General features: G+C 36.4%; 1 protein-coding gene across 3 annotated transcripts in view; it reads right to left on the bottom strand.

The window, feature by feature from the left end:
• The window catches only part of NACC2 (NACC family member 2), a 123,918-nt gene that overhangs the window by 74,328 nt on the left and 27,024 nt on the right, over window positions 1-22,566 (bottom strand). For 2 of the 3 annotated variants that reach the window (XM_051980347.1, XM_051980349.1), the window contains exon 2: window positions 5,426-5,488. The exons of the other annotated variant lie outside the window; for it this stretch is intronic. The gene's annotated coding sequence lies outside the window, so the exon portion shown is untranslated. The remainder of the gene's footprint in view (window positions 1-5,425; window positions 5,489-22,566) is intronic. 3 annotated transcript variants of the gene reach the window in all.

Raw genomic sequence — 22,566 nt, 5'->3', positions numbered from 1 at the left:
AAATTATAAAGAGGAAAAAAATCTCCCTGCAGTAAATGGGAACCGACATTTTGGAATAAATGGGTTCTTTGGAACTGTTACAGTGAAGTAGAGCTACATATTTAGACATCTTTAAAATGTCCTGCTAACTTTATGGGCCAAAATAGCTTTGAAGGCCCATTTGTATTTTGATTCTGCATAGTTCCTGAATGAGAACCTGAATGTTTACAGGTTCTAGTACCTTTAATAGAGTGTGCAGGGAATGATTAAGAGGACATTGGTACTGCAAATACTGAGACAATTCCTTCCTTAAATTTCTTACAAATTAGTATCTGTAATCAAAGTTGCTAGTTACTCAAAGACGACCACTCTATACAATTCCCCTTTCAGTGACAATTATTTCAAAAGCTCTCTTTTAAAAAATTTACCCAGAAGAAGATATAAGGAGGACCCATCAGGAACTTCTGAGACCAGAAAGTGCCTTTTATCAACAAGAAGGAAAAGACAGTTCTTGCCCCTTGGAGTGCTTTCAATCTGTGTATGTAGATACAGACGTATTTAATTACCACCTCAATGCTGTTGAGTCTCACATCTACTAATCTTGCTCTAAAGCTCTCTGCTGACCTCAGGTCTTAACTCTCCAACCACCTTTCATATGGTGTAAAAAAATGCCCGTAGACAGCTTGAATACCATATCTAAGAGAACTTATCTTAAATCTTCACAAGGCAATACTATCCTCTCAGTCCCTCAGGTTCCCACCCTGAAGTTTTCACTATCACTCACTGCTCTGTGCCAACTCCTTCCCTTCCCTCCCACAACCAAATCCAATCTGTTTCCAAGACTGGTCATTCACCTTTGCAAAATCTCTCAGACACACAACCTTCTCTCCTGCAGTACTGCCACCACTCTGGTGGGAATCATCATACTGTTGAAACAGCCTACAACAATGGGCCTGCCAACTATAAGTCTCTCTAGAATTAACATTGTCCTCTATTCAGTTATCAAAGTAATTTTCCTAAAATGCAGCTCTGAAAATCACATGACTCCTCTCCATTAACTTCCTACTATCTCCAGGAGCAAATACAAAATAGTTTGCTTGGTTTTCAAAGCGCTTCACAATCTAGCATCCTGCTACTCTTCTAATCTTCCTACACCTACTATTCCTTGCCATATATTCTTCAATCTGGTGGTACTGGCTTCCTGAATCCTCCAAGAATAAAATATTCCACCTTCTAGCTCCAGATATTTAATCAATCTGTTCCTCATTACTTTCCCTCCTCATCTCTACCTTTGCCTCTGCTTCCTGAGTCAGGAGTAAGGTCCTATCTTTTACTGGAAGCCTTCCCTTATCCCTCTCCTCAATTCTAGTGCCTTCCTTCTCAGCCGTTCCCTATTTATTCATGTGCGTATCCATACATATATAATATACAAATATATAAAATTGGTTTGCCTGTTGTTTCCCTTATTAGATTGAAAGCACTCCAAGGAGCAAGAACTGTCTTTTCCTTCTTTTTGTATTCCAAGTTTTAGTACAGAATCTGGCACGCAGAAGAAGCTTAATAATGTTTATTAATTGTTATATATATGGGACAAGTTAAGATGTTATTTGCCAAAAATGTAGAAGCAATTACAGGGTTCAGGGAGAGATCTGGATCATCCTCTGTCATAATGAAACAGGTTTGACCTGAGGTCAAAATAGCTTTCTGATGACAAGATGGTATCCCAGATTTGTTGTCAGTCCCAACACGAATTTTCATTGTAGGGATGGTGGGAATGGGTTCAAAGATGGAAACCTGGGCTTTACTTTTGGCTATATTACTGACTTGCTATGACTTTGAGCAGGTCATTACCCTCTGTTGCCTCATCTGTAAAATCAAAGAATAGGCCTAGATTATGATTAGAATTACTTCTAGCTATTTATGAAATCCTATATTTTATTGCCTCTATCACCTTATAAATTGTTGCCATGTACTCCAGGGGTAACTAGATAAGGCCAATAATTTGCAGCTATAGTTTCTCTTGAGAAAACAAGAAGGTATTCAGAATTATGAATGTAAATAAATCTCTTAGTAGCTATTCTTGAACCACATTCTAGAGCCACTGAGATCTTCCATTAATGAGATCAGATTGATAATATGGCAAAGAAATTTTGCCTGAAGGAAGAGATCAGAATAGACACCTTTTCCCAGCTAAGTTCATAAAATTATAAACTCTTTTTAAAAAGACTTAGAATAAACCTTAAAGTGACCAATCTAACTGCTCACTCCCTGTTGGTTACATATGAAAATCCCAATTATTTCCCCACACAAAACTATTTCTGTTGTCAACTAGCTTGAAGACACATCTAAAAAAAACCACCTACATTCTAAGGAGCACATCCTATTGATGTTAGTTACTACGAGTAGTGAGGAAGAGAGGAGGGAAACAAAGAGAATCCATAGAGTATTAAGTATCCAAGAGCAAAGGGGACCAATGTATCACCACACACATACATACACACACACACACACACACACACACACACACACACACACACACACACACACAAAATAACCCCAAAGCTTAAGCTTTACAGCTAAATTTACAAGTTGTGTCCAATGAATGCAAGGGCACCAGGTCAGACATCCCATCTGCTTCACTTTGATAGTCAAACAAACATGTTCCCATGTCAGTTAAGTGTAAAACTGGAGCAGCATTCATTTTCAAAGAGTTCTGGCTTTTCCTTTGTAAACTACAGGGTTGAGAAAGACAGTTGCTTTCTTAATTTGTGCACTGGAAGGAATGAGTTGATTTCCAAATACCTGGGGTTCCTTACAGGCTGCCCTCCCCTTAATAGGTTATCAGTGTTTTCCATACAGCCAGTGTCCTCCCAGATCAGGAACATCACCATTACCACCTTCAAATTATAACGTGACCTCACAAAATTTGAGGGTTAGGGTTATATGTCAATTTGTTCCTCGGTAGGGCTGACAAGAAAGTTCAAGTTTTGCTGACAAGCTGAATCATCCCTCTCCAACTAATAAATCATCTAATCATCCACCATTGAACAAGCTGTGAGAAGGAGCTGCCCCTGAGGACCCTCCCTCCTTTCCTTCTCTTCTCTCTTTCTTTTCCTTTCCTGAGGGTGCTCTGCCCAAAGGAATGCAAATTTATCAGTAAAACCTGCCAAGAAATCTAGGGGCTTACTGGCTAGATTTCTTAAATTAACTCAAACGAGGGGTCATCGATTGGCCAAAATAGATCCTAGGCCAAGCCTCACCTAGTCATTGTTTTGGGTCCCCATTGAGTCAGAGTGCATGTAAATAGCAAGTTTTTATTTTGAACAGAAATCCAGAAGGTCTCCCTTTCCCAGATTGATTTCTTAAGTAGGTAAAAGACTGCCATTCTCAGCCTCATTTCTTATTGTCTTATTAATGGCAGATAGGGTGTCATGTCTGTCATCATGTTTTCATTTGATAAAGATCTAAGGTCTCCCCCAAGGCATCCTGTAGTTCTGATCTGTCTCTGGTCACTGGACCTAGATGGTTCTGGAGGGGAACCCGAGCCTACCTCATTTGAATTCAACTCACTTGCATGTCATGGCAGCACCTCCCTGATGTCATAGCTTTCTTTAAGAATAAAGGGCAAACAAAAATGTTTGTAGCAGCCCTGTTTGTAGTGGCTAGAAACTGGAAAATGAATGGATGCCCATCAATTGGAGAATGGCTGGGTAAATTGTGGTATATGAATGTTATGGAATATTATTGCTCTGTAAGGAATGACCAGCAGGATGAATACAGAGAGGCTTGGAGAGACCTACATGGACTGATGCTAAGTGAGATGAGCAGAACCAGGAGATCATTATACACTTCGACAACGATATTGTATGAGGATGTATTCTGATGGAAGTGGATTTCTCTGACAAAGAGACTTAACTGAGTTTCATTGGAGAAATGATGGACAGAAACAGCTACACCCAAAGAAGGAATACTGGGAAATGAATGTGAACTATTTGCATTTTTGATTTTCTTCCCGAGTTATTTTTACCTTCTGAATCCAATTCTCCCTGTGCAACAAGAGAACTGTTTGGTTCTGCAAATATGTATTGTATCTAGGATATACTGCAACATGTTTAGCATATATAGGACTGCTTGCCATCCTGGGGGGGGGGGGGGAGGAGGGAGGGAGGGGGAAAAAACGAAACATAAGTGATTGCAAGGGATAATGTCGTGTAGAAATTATCCTGGCATGGATTCTGTCAATGCGAAGTTATTATTAAATAAAATAAAATTTATTATAAAAAAAAAAAAAGAATAAAGGGCAAACAACAACTGAACAAGCATTTATTTAATGCCTATAGTATACATGTATTTGTGGCAAATGATGAGACATAAAGTTTAGAACATAAAAAGTTAAGCGTTGGAAAGGACTTATGGAGTTCATTAAAGCAGAGAAGTGAGACAAGAAAATTCATTATCAAATGCAAAATAATATGTAAGGTACTAAAATAAAAACTTTTACTATTAAAGTAGGGCAATTAAGGAAGGCTTTATGAAATAGATGCCCCCCCCCCCAAAAAAAAATGGTTATGTCAAGAAAAGAACAGAAGGCATCCTGGTTATATGTAACAGCATGAATTTAGGTAGAAGTCCATTACTGAAAACCAATTTTCAAAAGTGCTTTCAGATCCATTTTTTTTTGCTTTTTCCTTCTTAAAAAAAACACACACCCCGGTTAAGGTACATGAAGTAAGTATCATTGATCTAATCTTATACATCAGAATTGATAATATTTGGGATCCACTACAAGTTTCTTTCCCTAATTTACTGTGCAACCATGAGAAATGTCAACCATTTCATAGATAAGATGCAGCCATGGGGTATAGATCGAATAGCTTCTAAAATGAATGAACTGAGGCCCAGAGACTTGAAGGGACACAATAACATTTATATAGTGCTTAATATGTTCCAACCACTGTATTATGTACTTTACATTTATTCTTTAATTCTTACAAGCTTAAGATAGATGCTTTCTTATCCCCATTTTACAGATGAGTAAACTAAGGCAAAAATCATTCATTTAGTAATTATCTGAGGCCATGTTTGAGCTTATGACTTTCTAACTCCAGGTTTAGTGCTCTATCCATCTGGACACTGAAAATCACAGAACACTTAGATTAGATTAGGAACCACAATGTAGGTCTCCTATGCTGGTGTTTCATGCACTGAATGATGCTGCCTGATGGACTACAATGAGAAAGAAAAGGGAAGGGCTGGCACATTTACAAGAAATTGCTCCGTGGCAAAACCATGGGATAAACTGCGGTTAGAAAACTAGAATCACTGGGAGTGGGGGAGATGGGAAAAAACTCAGCATGGAAACCAGTTGGCAAATTGCTGAGCTAAGAATGAGTGTGATCCTTTCTCTAGCTTCACAACATCAGGTAGAATGGTATAGAAAACTTACCACTTAGACTGACTTTTTTTTGTTTCCCTCTCTCCTCTTCTGCCCCCAATCCTTTCTATTGAACTAAAATAAAAGAAAGAAAATAAAAAAAATTTTAAAAAAGAGGGATATTAGACTAAGTGAAACAATTTAGATAGGGAGCACAGTGCAGCACAGAAACTTTTTTTTACCAATGTAGGTGAGCATCTTTTTTTCCAATTACAATCTTAAAGACAACTTATTTAGTTGTCTATAGCAGAAGTGGTCCAATTAATGACCACAAAATTCCCCAATGACTAAGCCAGATTAAAATATAATTGGGAAATATTTAACAAAATAAATGAAAATGCAACATAAAGTTAACTTGTGATTTTCAGATTTATTTCTATTTCAATGACATTTTTGGTCTAAGCAGCAAGAAAGCGATAATGACTTGTCAACCATTTCACAGATAAGATGTGTCAGAAAAAGAACTCAAAAGGTATCTTTAGTTTGTCATTCATGGCTGCCCCTACACTGAATTAGCAAATACAAGGAACAATTGCTCCTAAGGGCAATGCAGGATTAGATTTTGAGAGGCTCTGGTCTAAACATTTACTTTTACTTTTAGCACTTTTCAGAGTGGTCTCACTCATGCACATATCTACAAAATTATTCTTCTTTCTTCTGGGTGTATTTTAAAGGTTGTTATTTCATTAATACTGAATGAATACTGAATAAAATGGTCTGCAACAGTCCAACTCATGCCTAAGAGAAATTTATCTAATACTTGTTTTTTTCAGTGAAAACCCATCATGTTCTTCTTGGGCTTAATTAAGAATACCAGATCACACTCAATCACTAAGGTGTGCTTTATTTTAGTGAAATTATCTACAAAAAAACACTAAAACATGAGAATTGAGAAACTCTTGTCTATGAATGATCTCAAAGGATAGCAAATATTGCTTTTGGAATTACAAACACATTTTATGAGTCCATGAATTCATAAGTACAGATTATTCAATATACATCAGATTGCTTACCACTTCTAATGGTTTTTTTTTTTTTTTTTTTTGCTGAGACAATTGGGGTTAAGTGACTTGTCCAAGGTCACACAGCTAGGCAGTGTTAAGTGTCTGAGGTCAGATTTGAACTCAGATCCTCCTGATTTCAGGGCTGGTGCTCTATCCACTGAGCCACCCTAGCTGCCCCACTTCTAATGTTTTTTTAAAAAAGGGAAAAAATATAGTGTTTCAAGTAATGAAGGCTGAAGTTCTTCCAGGCTCTAAGGCCACACTGACTCTTCTCTTGAATTATTGAGGTGAAATGAGAAACACTGCTGACTACGGTAAATTTATTAGTCAACCAACCCATAGTTAGACTAAGTGTCTGAAATATTCGGATTCATAGTGTCTTTTTTGAGGAATTTTCCAAATCCTTTTTAGAACATATACTTGAAGGTGAGAAGAAATGACACAGGAAATATCAGACAATAACTAAATACTAGATTACTTTATAACAATTTAAGTGCTAATATAAGTGCATAGAAGAAAATCTGATCAGTGCAAATGCAAGTAAAAAGAGGATAGGACTTAGAATTTTAAAACAAAATATGAACCAGGGATATTGCAGTGAAAGGGCATTTCATAAAGCAGTAAATAATCAAGAATTTGGAAGTAGGAATTTAACAAGGCATATGCAGGAGATAGAAAGGAGCAAAGCCTAGATGAAGTAGCTGGTGGAAAAGAGAACACTGGAACAACAAGGAAGGCCAAATTATAGAGAGTCATGGGCACTGGAATGGAAGAATGTATATTTTTAACTGGAACACCACTTAAAATTATTCAAAATAGTTTACACATCTTCACTTAATACTCAACTCTCAACCCAACACTCTACACCTTACAAAAAAGAAAGAATATCAATTCTGGACTATCTAAAACCTCTTTGAGATGTCAAGTGCAACAATGCTCATTCCCAGAAAGCATTTGCCTGAGTCCTCCTTTGGAATTCCAGATGCATCAAGAGAACCTGCCCTATTCCCAGGTATTATAGGCAATTAGAAGCTGATAGGGAGAGAAAGAAGGCAAGAAGGAGGTCAAGAGAAGAGGGAAAAGGACAAGAGAAGAATAAAAGCTTTTTAAGCATCAGAATCTATGGTGCCAGCTAAAGCTCTTGTGGGGGAAAAAAGTCCAACAAAGGTCCAAATTAGAAATATCACCCTTTAGCTGAAAATGAATTCAGCCTGAACTCATATGCTGTTGCTGCTGCCTTGTTTTACTGAACAATCTACACAGTTCACTCTGCTACAGAAAGCCAGTGTCCTCTAGGCTGTTCAATACACCAGTGTTTAAAAACACCAAATACCTTTCCCTCCCTTTCACTTCCCCTTCTCCCTCTCTCTTTGGGAGGATGCTGGGACAGGCACAGTGGAAGGAGAACTTAGCATCATTTCACTGGGCATTTTCAGACACAGTGTTTTCTTCCTTCTTCTCAGAAGGAAAAACAGAAGATGTTTTCCATAAGCAGCCGATTTCATTAGCTAATTTTACCATCACTTATGGTCGACTTTATGACTAAGATTTCATGCTGACTATATTAATCCTGTCAAATTTCGGAGAGAGAGGAATGATACTGTGTGTTTTATAGCTGCAATAACTTCTAGTCCATTAGACATGCATGCTGACATGGAAGTAATCAAATTGATTTTTTTGCCTATTACAATGGAGAACTTTGTATGAGCAAATAGCCCTTCTGGCAATGGTCTGTAAAGCCCAAGAACTCTGCACTCCACTAAGCAAGTAAAGAAATCCACTAAGATCCAGCTAAGAAATTTGGGTATTCCCTCCTCCCTCCAGCTTTACATGCTATTTTCTCCTGAGAGGGGGAACACATTAGTCGACCAGAACAACAAAAAACAATGAAAGGAATAATTTGAGGTTTTCAAAGCCACTCTAGACATCACAGAAGATGCAATTAGCTGTTTTTTTCCCCAGGATCAAGGGTCCTATTATTTCCTTCCCAAAGATAAGACAGTCCTGTTGTGTAATACTGGGCTCCAGCTCAGTCTCAGATTCCCACACAAATGGATCCCAGGAAATCCTGGAGGGCTTTGAAAAAAGAAGGGGAGAAAGCACCGGAGGCATTTTAGTATAGTTTACAGATCCCTGAATTTGTAGTTAAGAGAGAACTAGAGTTTTGTTCTGGCTGACACTTGTGAGCTGAGGAAGTCATTAAACCTCTGGGAAATTCAGTTTCCTAATAGGTAACATGGGAACACTAATACTCCTACTAGCTACTTCAGAGGGTAGTTGTAAAGAAAATGTTCTACAAACCTTAAGACTTTGGAAATGACAGCAATAATAAAAATTACTGAAATTTATTTTTAAAATTTATAAAAATTCTTTATAGTCCTTTACAAACCTAAAGGTATTATCTTATCTGTACCGGACACTAAGCATGATCTTTGGACCACAGATTGCATTTATGCCCATTTTACAGATGGTTTTTATCAATTTCTCCCTCTGAAACATCATTTCTGATTGGTGAGTTCCTCCAAAACTACCATCTTGAAAAAGAGCCACACACAAGCCAGTCCTGTCTCCACTTCTGAATCTCTGGAAGCCATCATTCAACACCAGTCTTTGCCTAGCTAACTTCATCATTCCCCCTTCAAATTGTATTACTTCCCCATCCAAAAATATAATTTAGCTAAATTCATGCCAGGCAACTCTATGGAACTAGGGAAATAATATGTATCTATCAAATCTTACTTTCAGGGTCTTCTTCTTATAATTAAGCAGGATTGTTGACAAAATTACTTTCCTGACACAATTTACTATTTCTTGCTTACTTTTATTCCATCTGGCAGGCTACTGCCCAGCAGGAATCCTCTTAAACCAAAACATTTAATTACCTTCTCTAACCCACAAAGGTGTGAAAATGAAATAAATATAAAGAGAACATGAAGCTTAGTTTAGGCTGATGCTCTCCATCAGTCTGACTGCTGATGCCTGCTTTCTCTACAGTATAAAACAGAAAGGAGATGAACAGTAGGGAGTCAGAATGGAAAAGCTGGACAGTTTTCCCAACTCCCCCAAAATCTCATCTAGCTTCATATCTTAGTTTCAAACATTAAGAGTTTCCAAATTATTAGACATACATGTGCAAAGAGAATGAGATTTTCCAAAGTCAAACTCAAATGAGTTCTTTATTATTCAAGCATGAAAAAGTTGCCCTCCTCCAATTAGAGAAACTAAAGCTAAGTTTTCACATTTATCTGTTCCATTTCTGAAAGCAGGAAAGGCCCCATCAATAATGCTTGGCATCAAGACAACCAAGATTACCTTTGGGTTTTAACAATGTATCTGGTGGACAGAAGCAGCTACACCCAAAGACAGAACACTGGGAAATGAATGTAAAAACTGCTTGCATTTTTGTTTTTCTTCCCAGGTTATTTATACCTTCTGAATACAATTCTCCCTGTGCAACAAGAGAACTGTTCTGTTCTGCACATATATATTGTATCTAGGATATACTGTAACCCATTTAACATGTATAGGACTGCTTGTCAACCCGGGGAGGGGAAAAATCGGAACAGAAGTGAGTGCAAGGGATAATGCTGTAAAATATTACCCTGGCATGGGTTCTGTCAATAAAAAGTTATTAAAAAGAAAAAAATGTATCTGGGTCACCACAGACAAATTGGGTAATTCCATTGAGTCTCAGTTTCTTGTCTTGCAAAATGGGGATAATTATACTTGTACTAGAGACTGTACAAAGTTTCTTGTGAGGAAAACACATATAAATGTAATGTATTATTAGTAGTAGTAACAGCTGAACAGGCTATCAAACAATTCATAGAAACTTTAAAAAGGCATAATAATAGATCTTGGATGGGAGGAAAAATTTTAATCCACACTCCCACCCCCCTTTACAATAATGGCTAAAGATTTTGCATAACAATTTAAAAATCTGAATAGTAATTCTCTGAAGAGGGTAAGACTCCCAAATGGTGATATCAGTATACATTTGTGGTATTTTTGCACGCAACGCACTGCCACATCTAAGAGATGAGAAACCTCAGAGCAAGAAACTGTTTGCTCTGTGTGACTCATGAAATAAGACTAGAATGCAGAATTCAAACCCAGCTCTATTTAGTCATAAGGTTGAGTCAAGATCTTTTTTTCCATGCAGAATATAATCTATCTTAATTGGCTTGGTTTCTTACCTGGTCATTTATTATGCCCTTTAATTCAAGCCATAAGATCCATTACTCTAAACCAAATCACACTTTACATCCTAAAACCCAGATCATACTCACTAATCCCAGACTTAACATATCCCAAATGTCAGTCCAAAGTGTTAATCCCTAGCTATAGGCCAAAACTTTCAAAGTATCCATAGCTTTAATCTGGCTTCCCTACAATACTTTTTATGCAAATTTGCTCAATCAAGTGGGGATAATCTCTGCCCCTTATCTCAAAGGGTGATTGGGGGGGGGGGGAGGGGGGAAGAGAAATTAATAAAGTAGTGTATTTTGAAAAGCAAAATGCATTATTGTCTAATACATAAGAAATTATTATTAGGAAGTAGTGCCTAATGTACAGTCCTTACTCTTGGAACTTAGAATTACTTTAAATAGAGGCTTCCCTAGCCAGTAGGCTTCAAGATTTTGCCAGCACACATATTTCAAAGTAATGAAGAATGAAAATCTTCCCAGCATAACTGAGTGAGGGTCCTCAAACTTTTTAAATAGGGGGCCAGTTCACTGTCCCTCAGACTGTTGGAGGGCCAGACAATAGTAAAAACAAAAACTTTGTTTTGTGGGCCTTTAAATAAAGAAACTTGATAACCCTGGGTGAGGGGGATAATCGTCCTCAGCTGCCACATCTGGCCCGCGGGCAATAGTTTGAGGACCCACTGCTGACTCAAAACAGTATATGCCATCTTTGTGAGCTATTTTAAAACTTTGCCTGCAGGGAGATGGGATAGAAGAGGAGAGAGATAGAGAGAAGTAGAAAGACAAGAGTCAGACAAAAAGTGTTTGCATGAGAGTGAGTTGAGTCAAAAATGTCTGAAATTTGAAGGGTACACTTACATCCCCTACTTTTCAAACTTTTGAAAGCAAAATGTTTTTTATCTACTCAAGAAGAAACTCAAAAAAAGAAGGGGTTCAATAGTGGATAGATACACGTTTCAGAACATAGCCAAGAGTGCTTTCAAGCTCAACTGAGGATATAAGAATCAAAAGTATCTTTGTTGGGCCAATTAAAGGGGAGGGGAAGGGGGAAGGAGTGGTAAAAGGAGCTTTTCCCCCAGTCATTGGAAATCTAACTAAAAGGGGCAGGATAGAACATCAAGGAGCTTTCTCATGACCTCAACAGATATTGCCATGACAACTCTGGTTCAATCTTCTAAACATCAGCATCTTCATTTGCATGGGTGTGAAATAGAATAATTAAAATAAGTTCTTGTCTTGGAAGTTAAGAGAATGGGGGAGAGAAGAAGGGAAAGTTGGATAGCAAGGGGTAGACAGTTTAAAGAGAAGTTGACACAAATAATAGCCTTTACAATACTTAGGAAAGAAAAAAAAGCCAACTACCTTGAAACACTCAAATATCCAGATCTATCCCATAACATTCAAAATAATTCTGTGAATTAAAGAAATTCAAAACTATTGTCAGTATAATATTTCACTTTAAAAATCCAATAGTTTAATATTCAAATGAATAAATATTGCTACTTTTTGGAGGGTAGTAGATAAAAGTTAGCCTCAGAGACTGGAAGAGATAAGTTTAAGTCTTACCTAATTTAACCTAACACATACTTAGAAGGGTGACTTTGACCAAGGCATTCCATTGATCAGTGCCCCAACCCAATCTATGACACTTTTTCAATAAAAAGTGTTGTGAACAATGATCAAAATGGTAATGTTAGGCTCGAAAAGGCTTCATACTTAACCGTGGTATGTAACCGATTACAAAAATATCATTTTCTACCAATAATCATCAAAATCTTAAATATAATCACAGAACTCCAATTATTTTGTGTAGGACATATATGTTGATTACTAACGGAAAAACATTGTATTAAGTTCTCTGTGAATTTTGTTTTATGTATATTTTAATGAATTTACAACTTGGGGGAATGTTTAACATCATATAATAATCATGTAAACAATTTCTATATTTGACTTTTAGAATCTGAGCAAGTTTTCAATATTTGGCTTAACACCAAACACAAATCTTGAATCTGATTTATTCCTCTTAAGGATAAAGTGAAAATGCTTGCTCATACAATGTGCCAGAAATGGTAACATTTTACCAGTTTTCTTACTGAGATCCAAGTTCCTTTAAAAAGTTTTAGCCACCTTTTCAACAATGAGATGATCCAGGCCAATTCCAATAATTTTATGATGAAGAGAGCCATCTACACCCAGAGAGAGGACTGTGGGAACTGAGGGTGAATCACTTTTTGTTGTTTGCTTGCATTTGATTTTCTCATTTTTTTTCTTTTTGATTTGATTTTCCTTGTGCAGCAAGAATATACATTCATACATTCATCCACATATTGGATTGAACACATATTGCATTACTTGCCATCTAGGGGAGGGGTTGGTGGGGGGAAGGCAGTGAAAAATTGGAACACAAGGTTTTGCAAGGGCTAATAATGAAAAATTATCCATGCATTTAAAAAAGGAAAAGTTTTAGCCACTTGACTAAGATAAAAACAACTAGTTTTATAAAAACGTACTGCTAATGACAAAAGCTCATTAAATGAACAATGTATTTAAAGTACAAGTATAATTGGCAGATGTTGCTTATTTTTATCATGTATATATAACCTATCCATTGTGAGGAAAGAATCTCTATAAAACTTTCTTTTTTGCCAGTGGCACACCAACTATACTCTCATGAAAACATGAGATGATCAATGTAGCCAACTAATTCATTTGGGAAAAAAAAAAAAAATCACCACAGCTCAAAGAGAATATTAGACTTATATGGTTTCACAGAGAAATTTCTCTCACCTTATAGGAAAGTGGGAGGGGAAAAGGGGAAAGGGAAGGGGTAGGCCAATAAAAGAAATAATAGGGGGAGGGGCTCTAAAGGAAGAGGGCTGCTTGAGGTAAGTAGTGCTCATAAGTAAAATACTGGGGAGGAGAGAAAGGTGAAAAGGAATGAGAAAAGTATAATTTGGGGTAAATAAGATGGCCCGAGATACAGAATTAGTAGTTTTAACTGTAAACGTGAATGGGGTGAACTCTTGTATAAAGTGAAAGAGGATAGCTGACGGGATTAAAAGCCAGAATCCTGCAATATATTGTTTACAAGAAAACATTTAAAGCAGAGTGACACATACAGAGTAAAGGTAAAAGGCTGACACAAAATCTATTATGTTGCAGGTGAACTTAAAAAGGGTGGATGCCCATCAATTAGAGAGTGGCTGAATAAATTGTGGTATATGAATATTATTGTTCGGTAAGAAATGACCAGCAGGAAGATTTCAGAAAGGTCTGGAGAGACTTACATGAACTGATGCTGAGTGAAATGAGCAGGACCAGGAGATCATTATATACTTCAAGAACAGTACTATATGATGAACAATTCTGATGGATGTGGCCAACTCCAGCAATGAGATGAACCAAGTCAGTTCCAATAGAGCAGTAATGAATTGAACCAGTTACACCCAGCAAAAGAACTCTGGGAGATGACTATAAACCATTACATAGAATTCCCAATCCCTATATTTTTTGTCCACCTGCATTATTGATTTCCTTTACAGGCTAATAGTACACTATTTCTAAGTCCGATTCTTTTTGTACCACAAAATAACTGTTTGAACATGTGTACTTATATTGTATTTAATTTATACGTTAACATATTTAACATGTATTGGTCAACCCACCATCTGGGGGAGAATATGGGGGGAAGAAGGGGAAAAATTGGAACAAAATGTTTGGCAATTGTCAATGTTACAAAATTACCTACGCATATAATTTATAAATAAAAAGCTATCATTAAAAAAAAAGAGAGAGATAAGGAAGGAAACTATATCTTGCTAAAGGGTACCATAGATAATGAAACAATAGCAATACTAAACACACATACACCAAGTGGTATAGCATCTAAATTCCTAAAAGATTAGTTAAGAGAGCTGCCAGGAGAAATAGACAGCAAAACTATAATAGTGGGAGATCTCAACCTTTCTCTCTCTCAGAACTAGATAAATCGAACCACAAAATAAGTAAGAAAGAAGTTAAGAAGGTAAGTAGAATACTATAAAAATTAGGAATGATAGATCTTTGGAGAAAAGTGAGTGGAGATGGAAAGGAGTACACACTTCCTTCTTGGCAGCTCATAGAACCTATTAAAAAAAACTGACCATATATTAGGACATAAAGACCTCAAAATCAAATGCAGAAAAGGCAGAAATAGTAAATGCATTTTTTTTCTGATCACAAGGCAATAAAAATTACATTCAATAAAAGGCCAGTAGATGGGAACCGACATTTTAGAATAATCTCATCCTAAAGAATGAATGGGTGAAACAGCAAATTATAGACACAATTAATAATTTCATCCAAGAGAACGATGATAATAAAACAACATACCAAAATTTGTGGGATGCAAACAAAGTGGTAATAAGGGGACATTTTACATCTCTAGGTGCTTATTTGCATAAAATATAGAAAGAGAAATTAATGATCTGGGCTTCCAACTAAAAAAGCTAGAAAAAGAACAAATTAAAAACCCTCCAAAACAAATACTAAACTTGAAATTCTAAAAATAAAAAGAGAGATTAATAAAATTTTAAAACTGATTTAATAAAACAAATTTACACTCTTAATACTACTGCTCTGGGAGGCAATTGAGAGTTTCTACAGAACATCTGTAATGGTCTGTGATGGTTTCAAGAAGCGTTGTAATGTATATGCCTAGCAATCAGCTAGGCCAACACATGTATTTATTTGTACTTGAACATTTGAGGTAGTTTGGAAGCAAGCTGATGACAGCCAAGAGCACACTGCACTTAGAAGACTCCATCACTGTACCAAAATCATCATGCTCATAATCATGGTGGTTTCAAATTGCTGCAGAAACAAACTTATAATGCTTCAAACATGTACATGCTTGTGATCACAGAGGAAAACTAGCAATAATAGGTACTATGTAAGATACCATTAAAGATTTTTAATACAAATCTTTGGCCCATCAGAGGCTCCCCAACTGCTAAATGGATAGTGATAGAGATAGATTCCTCATTATCAATGAAACACTACAAACAGGCCTAAGTTATTTTAAATTTTCTCCATGTGACAATTTCTGCCTCATTGATGCCAGGTATTTTCCAGTTGCTATCTAATCTACTCTCTGCCCTCCACTGTATTAGATGGGAGACAGCTGTGCTTTCTACCCTGCATTACCATGATCTATAAATTATTTTATTAAAAGCTTTGTAGTAATTAAAAAAAAAAAGCAGCTATGTAGCTAAAAGAACTGTATGTATTTGTTTTGAGAGAAGATTGAGGTATTGTAAACATTGTAAATTGTTTTTTTCTGAACAGTAGATACCCAATAAAATTAAATGAGCAAAAAAAAATTCAAAAAATGGCAACCTGTCTTATGTGCCTGGAATAAAAAAGACAAAAATCAGTCTCTGTCAAAGAAATTACTAGGGACAAAGGAAAAACAGGCAAAATGCCATAACAAAGTCTGAGGAAGGGGATACTTTTTAGGTGGACTAGGGTAAGAAAAGGAGCAGGAATCAAAGATTTAATGGAATTGGTGGAGCCTCAAGTAAGACTAAGCAAGAGAAAGACTGAAAGGCAGGGATCAGCAGAAAGTGTATCCTGATCGTAAGTGCTAGCCAATGTAAACAAGAGAAGACATTGACAACAGTAGTCAAATTAAACTGAAACATATACCATGTAAAGGTGAAATAAGGTTGGAAATAAATATAGATCGAAAACTAATAGTATGGAAGGAATCAAACATCAGGGTAAGGAATTTTATCCTAGAGGAAATAAGGAATCATTGAAGAATTTCAGATAAAGGAGTGATGTGCTAAGATATGCTGTTGTGCCTTAAGTTATTACGTAGGTAGAATGATCTGCAGAACTATCTTTTAAAATTGTCATCGCTTATAGTGTAAAACATGTACTACATATTTTTCCATGGATGTGAGTATGCAGTTCGCCATAAACTTTGACCAGTTCAGTCTTGAACAGATTTTAAATATTTCTAGCATTCCAGGGTGTCCTGTTCTTCTCAAAATCTATCCTCCTTCAGTGTCTTAGGCATGCTAGATACTTAAGTGTTTGTAGAATTGATTTATTAAAGAATCTGGAATTCAATCAAAAGTGATTTAAGTGATTTAGAACAACCTAATGTGTGGCACACAATAAATACAACCACACCCACCAAAAGCATCTGAATTTTAGACAAGAAAAACAAACCTTAAATTAAAGGAATAAAACTATGGTTGTACTATTTAGGGATTGGCTATGTAGGGGAATAATATTTTAGGATAATAAGGCCAAATGAATACTCCAGAAGCCAGTTTATTCGCCGTTACTCTTCATGTAAATCAGTTTTTGATTTCCTTAATATGACCATCCTGATTCTCACCTGGTGTCAAAATGTTTTGACATATCATATACAACTTTGAAGTTTTTTCAAAGGAGTTGGGTTAGATAATTTCTGAGGCTCCATCCAAATCTAAAATCCTATAATCTTGGCTTATTAACAGTTCATCATGAAAAGTTACATACATCAAGAATTCTAATTGTTCTTTGGGCCTTCTAATAATTCAGAAGTTACCATGAAAAATGGTAGAAGACGAAGGAGGTGAAATGAAGAGGAAGGCCTCGGCTGCTCAAGCAAGAACATTTTCCCATAGCTTTTATCCTTTCACTAAAATAACTTAAGCTCCAATCTTAATAGCATTCATTTCTAGGATATCTTTTATTATTCTTGCCGCATAAATTGGGACAACAATAATAAACAAAAATTATGTTTTCCAAAACTGACTTATCCAACTGAGACTTCAACTTGACCTAGTAAGGAAAAATTTCTCAGTTTTTCACCTCAGATGTCTTTGCATGTTATTCTTAATCCATTACCAGATCCATCTGATCATATTGATTCACTTAAAACCAAGTTACCAGAGGGAGTCACACCAGCACTTGGAAGCTATTAAGCATTCAAAAATCCTTTATTCTCTTTCTCTCCCTTTCTCCATTTTATCAGACACCTTAGAAGGCATTCCTTACTTCCTCTGTATTACTACTACCTCCAATAACAAAGTTTCTCATGAAGACGTGTCACTGGAAATCCTTTCCTTCCTTCAGAGATAGGAACAGATCTGAGACACTGCAATTCTTCCAAGAAGCATGGGGATGGGATAGCACTGATTCCTAGCTAAGGAGAAAAAGACTTTGAATGGAGAAGTGTTATTTAAAATGAACTATTAAACTTAAGGCTGAGAGAAAGCTGGTCTACCCACAAGGCAAGTTAGTCACTGTTACAGAGAATCGCCTCACCCACAGAATGTAACACATAATTTGGAGTAAGCACCAGAAAAGACAGAGACAAACTAGCTTATTGACAGAGGTCTCCTTATCTAAAACCCCGGGAAAATTCTGTGCTGCTCTGTCTTAGTCATCTCATTCATACAAAGGAAAGATTACTCAGTAGAGATCAACATTAATTCATTTTCATGAACATGATAAGGCAATTTCAAGATACTAGATAAGAAAGGCAGTCACAGTTGGGTCATCTTTAACTATCCTTAGGGCTGTCTGACTGGGCACAAAGTTCTGACACTGTGGGAGAACATGAGGCAATACCACTTAGTTAAGCCACTATCTCCAAATCTGGGCCCCATCATGTTAGTGTTTAGCCAACTAACACAGAGGAAGTGAGCATGCCCAAAGCAATTATCTGTTTTGGATAATTTGTTGGGTGGTAGGGATAGGGGTAGATGGAAGGAAAGAGAATTGACTTTTGAAAAACTCCAGAAAGTCTGAAACAAAAACACTACTCATCCCAGGAGGACTGCAATCAAATTGGTCAAAATTCTTTCCCTATATGGAAACTTTTCCAAGCTTCATATAAGAATGAGAAAACCTTTTGATATGAAGGATTTTATGACTAACAATCGAGTAATTCTGACAAAATATAAGCTCCTCTTTGAGGAACTTGACTATTTCATGTTTGTTATGTACATGTATGACCAATCAGTGCTTTCTAGCAGTACCTGGCATATAGAAGATATTTAAATAAATGCTTGCTGATTGACCAAATTATATAGATCAATTCCAATGTGTGATCTGAAATCAATTTCATTTTGACTCAATTTCTCACACCTTCCTCAACTCTACTATTAGGCCTGGAAAATAAAAAGGTAAAACTCTCAAAAAGAAAATTTAGGTATGATCACTAAACTCCGCGTACTAAGATAGGACTCTCGTCATTTTAGAGTTATTTTCAACAAGAATTTTGAATTTAATCCTGGTTATCTATAAATTCAATTTACTGGAACATTATTTGTCCCTCAAACACTATTTCCTCCCCACACTTTAAATGGGAAAAAATAGTTTTCACATAATCTCTGCTTGGTTCTTAATGACATACTGACAACTAAGATCCTGAAGGACTAGAACAGAAGATAATATAGAATCAGACCCTATCAGTAAAGGATTCAGTAAGATCACTAAATGTTGGACTAGAATAGAAGCAGGAAGTCTCCTCCTCACCAAAGTAAAAAAAAAAAATTTAATTTAAATTTGCTTGCTTGAGGCTCTCAGTCTTGCTTGTGGCATGGAGTTTCTCAGAAACTCAGGCCAGATCATAATGTTCACCAGAAGCTCTACATAATCACATTCCTTTCTCTTTTATAAACTTTCACACTATTTTTTGGTCTCATCTCCTGAAAACCCTTCTGAAAACTCAGAGAAACTGGTGAAGCCCAGAAAAGAATGAAAAATTATCTGAGGAGTGAAGAGCAGATTTCATGTAAAAAAGTCAAAGAACTAGGGTCTCTTCATTTACAATAGACAAAGCTACCGCTTGACTTGGTTACTGTCTTCAAGTACATGACAGTTTTTAATAGATGAAATACAGAACATTTCATTCCCTCTGCCCATCAAAGACTCAAAAAAAAAAAAAAAAAAAAAAAAAAAAAAGGAAATGACAAAGGAAAGCAAGACTGACTAAATTTGGGCACACAATCAACCATAAGTTAAGGGTGAAGGAAAATAAAAATTTGAACTGGACAGCCAATGAAGGGTATTGAGCTGTACTAGCGTAGCAGTGCTATGCACATGCAAAATGAAGGCACTGACTGGAACACATCAATTATCAAGATCCTGATCAGTTTTAAGAGACTCCCTCTTTTATCCCTTTGCTTTAGATTTAACCAAAACCAAAACAAAACAAAAAAAGATAGGTCCAGTAGCAAATGGTACTGGAAATGTCTTTTGTGATTTCCCTGTCTATGGCTTCTTTGCCCCTCTTTTGTCCTCTGGGGCAGCATAGATTTATGACATTTTTAATAGGCAGTTAATTTATTTAATATGGAATATTAATAATGAAATGACAGGGCTGGCAGTTTAATGGTGCTGGAGATTTTGGGGGTATTTTGGGATACTATTAAATTTTTACAGTTAACAGATGGATACTATTTCTTAGAACATATAAACTGATCCTTCTACCGTATGTGGCCAAGAATATTTATATTCCAAGCTTGCTCAGCTCCCTCCTCTTTGTTAAAAAGACACAGGAGATTTATTCCTGCATTAAGAAAAAGTCATTCTCATAACACAAAGACAAGACCAAAACACCAAAGTTTACTTAACTCAAAGTACATCCATCTAAACAAAAGTTTCTTTTATTTCTCTCTACTCAGAGTTTCCACATTACTTTTCAATCTAGATGGGTCCTAACAATTTCTATAAGGTAGTCAGGCCTTATATTCATGGTAATGATCTGAGAAAATGGAAAAGTTCCAGAAAGAGAACTCAGGTTTCCTAATTCCCATGTAAGTAGTTGTGTGTTTTTAGTGTAATGGAAGCAACAATTGAACAAAAACACTCAAACAAAAGGAAGTAACAGTTTCAACCAGTGACCAACTCTAGGCTCCAAGCTCAGTTGAAGAAGCGGGTAGGAGATAAGTTGACCAAATTACATTAAAACAGGATGGAGTTACATTACATTACATTAACCAGGTAGAGAGAAGCCATATAATCCAAGGTTGTGGCCAACAGTGGAATCTCTATTGTGATGAACCTGACAGGTGGTCATCAAACCCTCCAGTGATGAAGAGGTCAGTACAAATCTATTGTGGTACAGCTCTGATATTTGGAATTTGTTTCTCCTATTAAACTAAAATCTGCTTCCTACTTCTTTTGTTCATTTGGTCCTGATTCTACTCTCTAGAGCTACACAGAATAAATTTACTTCTTCCACAAGACAGCTCTTGAAATATTTGAAGTAACCATATCCCTAAGTCATCATTTTTCCTGATTAAACAATTCTTCAACCTAAATATTGCATATTCTCCAACCTTTCATTTCTGGATTGTACTCCAAGGAATTTGCTGCATAATCAATGACTTTCCTAAAATCTGGCATACTACATTAACCCTTCAGATATTATCTGATGTGGGTAGAAAGCAGAACTGTCATCTTCTTCATTTTGGATGCTATGCCAATATTAACATGACTAATGGTTGCATTTCCTTTTGATGAAGGGTGCCATACTAACAAACTTGGTGAAAACTCAAAATTCTGAAAAAGAATAGAAGCAAAGCATCTTTAACCCAATTCTAGCTATCACTTCCAGTCAAGGAGGACAGCAAAATCAGTCTTACCCATGGAGAGAAGAACATGCCATTTTTATCCACACTGTATGACTACTAGGCTTCCTAATCTTTTCCTATCCTTTCTGCTTAAGTTTTTCAAATGGGTTGAAAATACTGAATGTCCTGGGAACAAGAGACTCTTAAGCAATTACCAGTACCTGTGAAAGAGGGATCCAAAACAGGTTTTAATGAAAAAAGAAAAGAGAAAAGAATAGTGTTACCAAATAGAGAGGGTTGGAATGGGAGGTTGAGGGCATGAAGCAGGGATGCTGACTGATTTGATTTGAAGCTGTTATATGTCTAGAAAAAAGACCATCCTTGGTTTCTGTCTTCTACAGAGGACTGATTCAATTAAATAATAAGGGATACAAAGCTGTTCATCACTGGGTCACTAATCTAGTGATGTTAAGACTAGGACTATACCCTAAGGATATTATTGACAAGGAAAAAAAAAGATCTATGCTTCCTATAAAGGAATTCCTAGGAGCAATGTTTGTAATAATAAAATATGTAGGGAGATATACAGAGGGTTGGTTTATAGAGGGAACCTATGAGGAGAAAATGTGGAGAGGATATATACTCAAATTTCTCTCTCTACATGCTTTCATCATCTCTTCTACCCACCCCACCTCCCCCCCCCCCCCAAAAAAAAATATATATATATATATATACACCCAAGCCAGCACCGTTCTTGGTCACGCTCTGCCTTAGAGAGAAAAAAAAAAAAATTTCCTTTTGGAGCGAGAAAATGATTTGCATAATATTCTTTGCAAGTTCATATCAGCCTCTGATAATGATCTCAGCATAATGCAGAGACGTTTGAGAAGGCTGTTACAACACTAAGTAATCATATTTTAAATTATGTTTCCCTTTATAGAAAGGTGTTGCAAAAACACACAGACATGAAATCTGTCTGTTGGAGCCCCAGTACAAACCACCTGACCATCTTCCCACTATTCTACTGTTACAGATTGCAACACTGGCTTCCAGATCTTACCAAACAAAAGCAACTAACTGTATCAGACTGCCTTTGCAAAACGCCCAGCTCCTATTCTACTTCAAGTAGAAGCTGGAATGCTTATGACTGCATGAGAATTACTTGATATCACACAAGGGAAGGAGAAAACAGAGTAAGCATTTATATAGCATCTTCTATATGCCTGGCACAAATGCATTTATTAATTTCACTTGATCCTGAACAACAGGTATTTTATTCATGTCCAACTCTTCATGACACCATTTGGAGTTTTTGGCAAAGATACTGGAGTGATTTACCATTTTCTTCTCCAAGTCATTTTATACATGAAGAAAGTGAA

The sequence above is a fragment of the Antechinus flavipes genome, chromosome 2 (assembly GCF_016432865.1).
Source record: "Antechinus flavipes isolate AdamAnt ecotype Samford, QLD, Australia chromosome 2, AdamAnt_v2, whole genome shotgun sequence".
Classification (NCBI taxonomy): Eukaryota; Metazoa; Chordata; class Mammalia; order Dasyuromorphia; family Dasyuridae; genus Antechinus; species Antechinus flavipes.
This window is presented reverse-complemented; position numbering and strand designations above follow the sequence as displayed.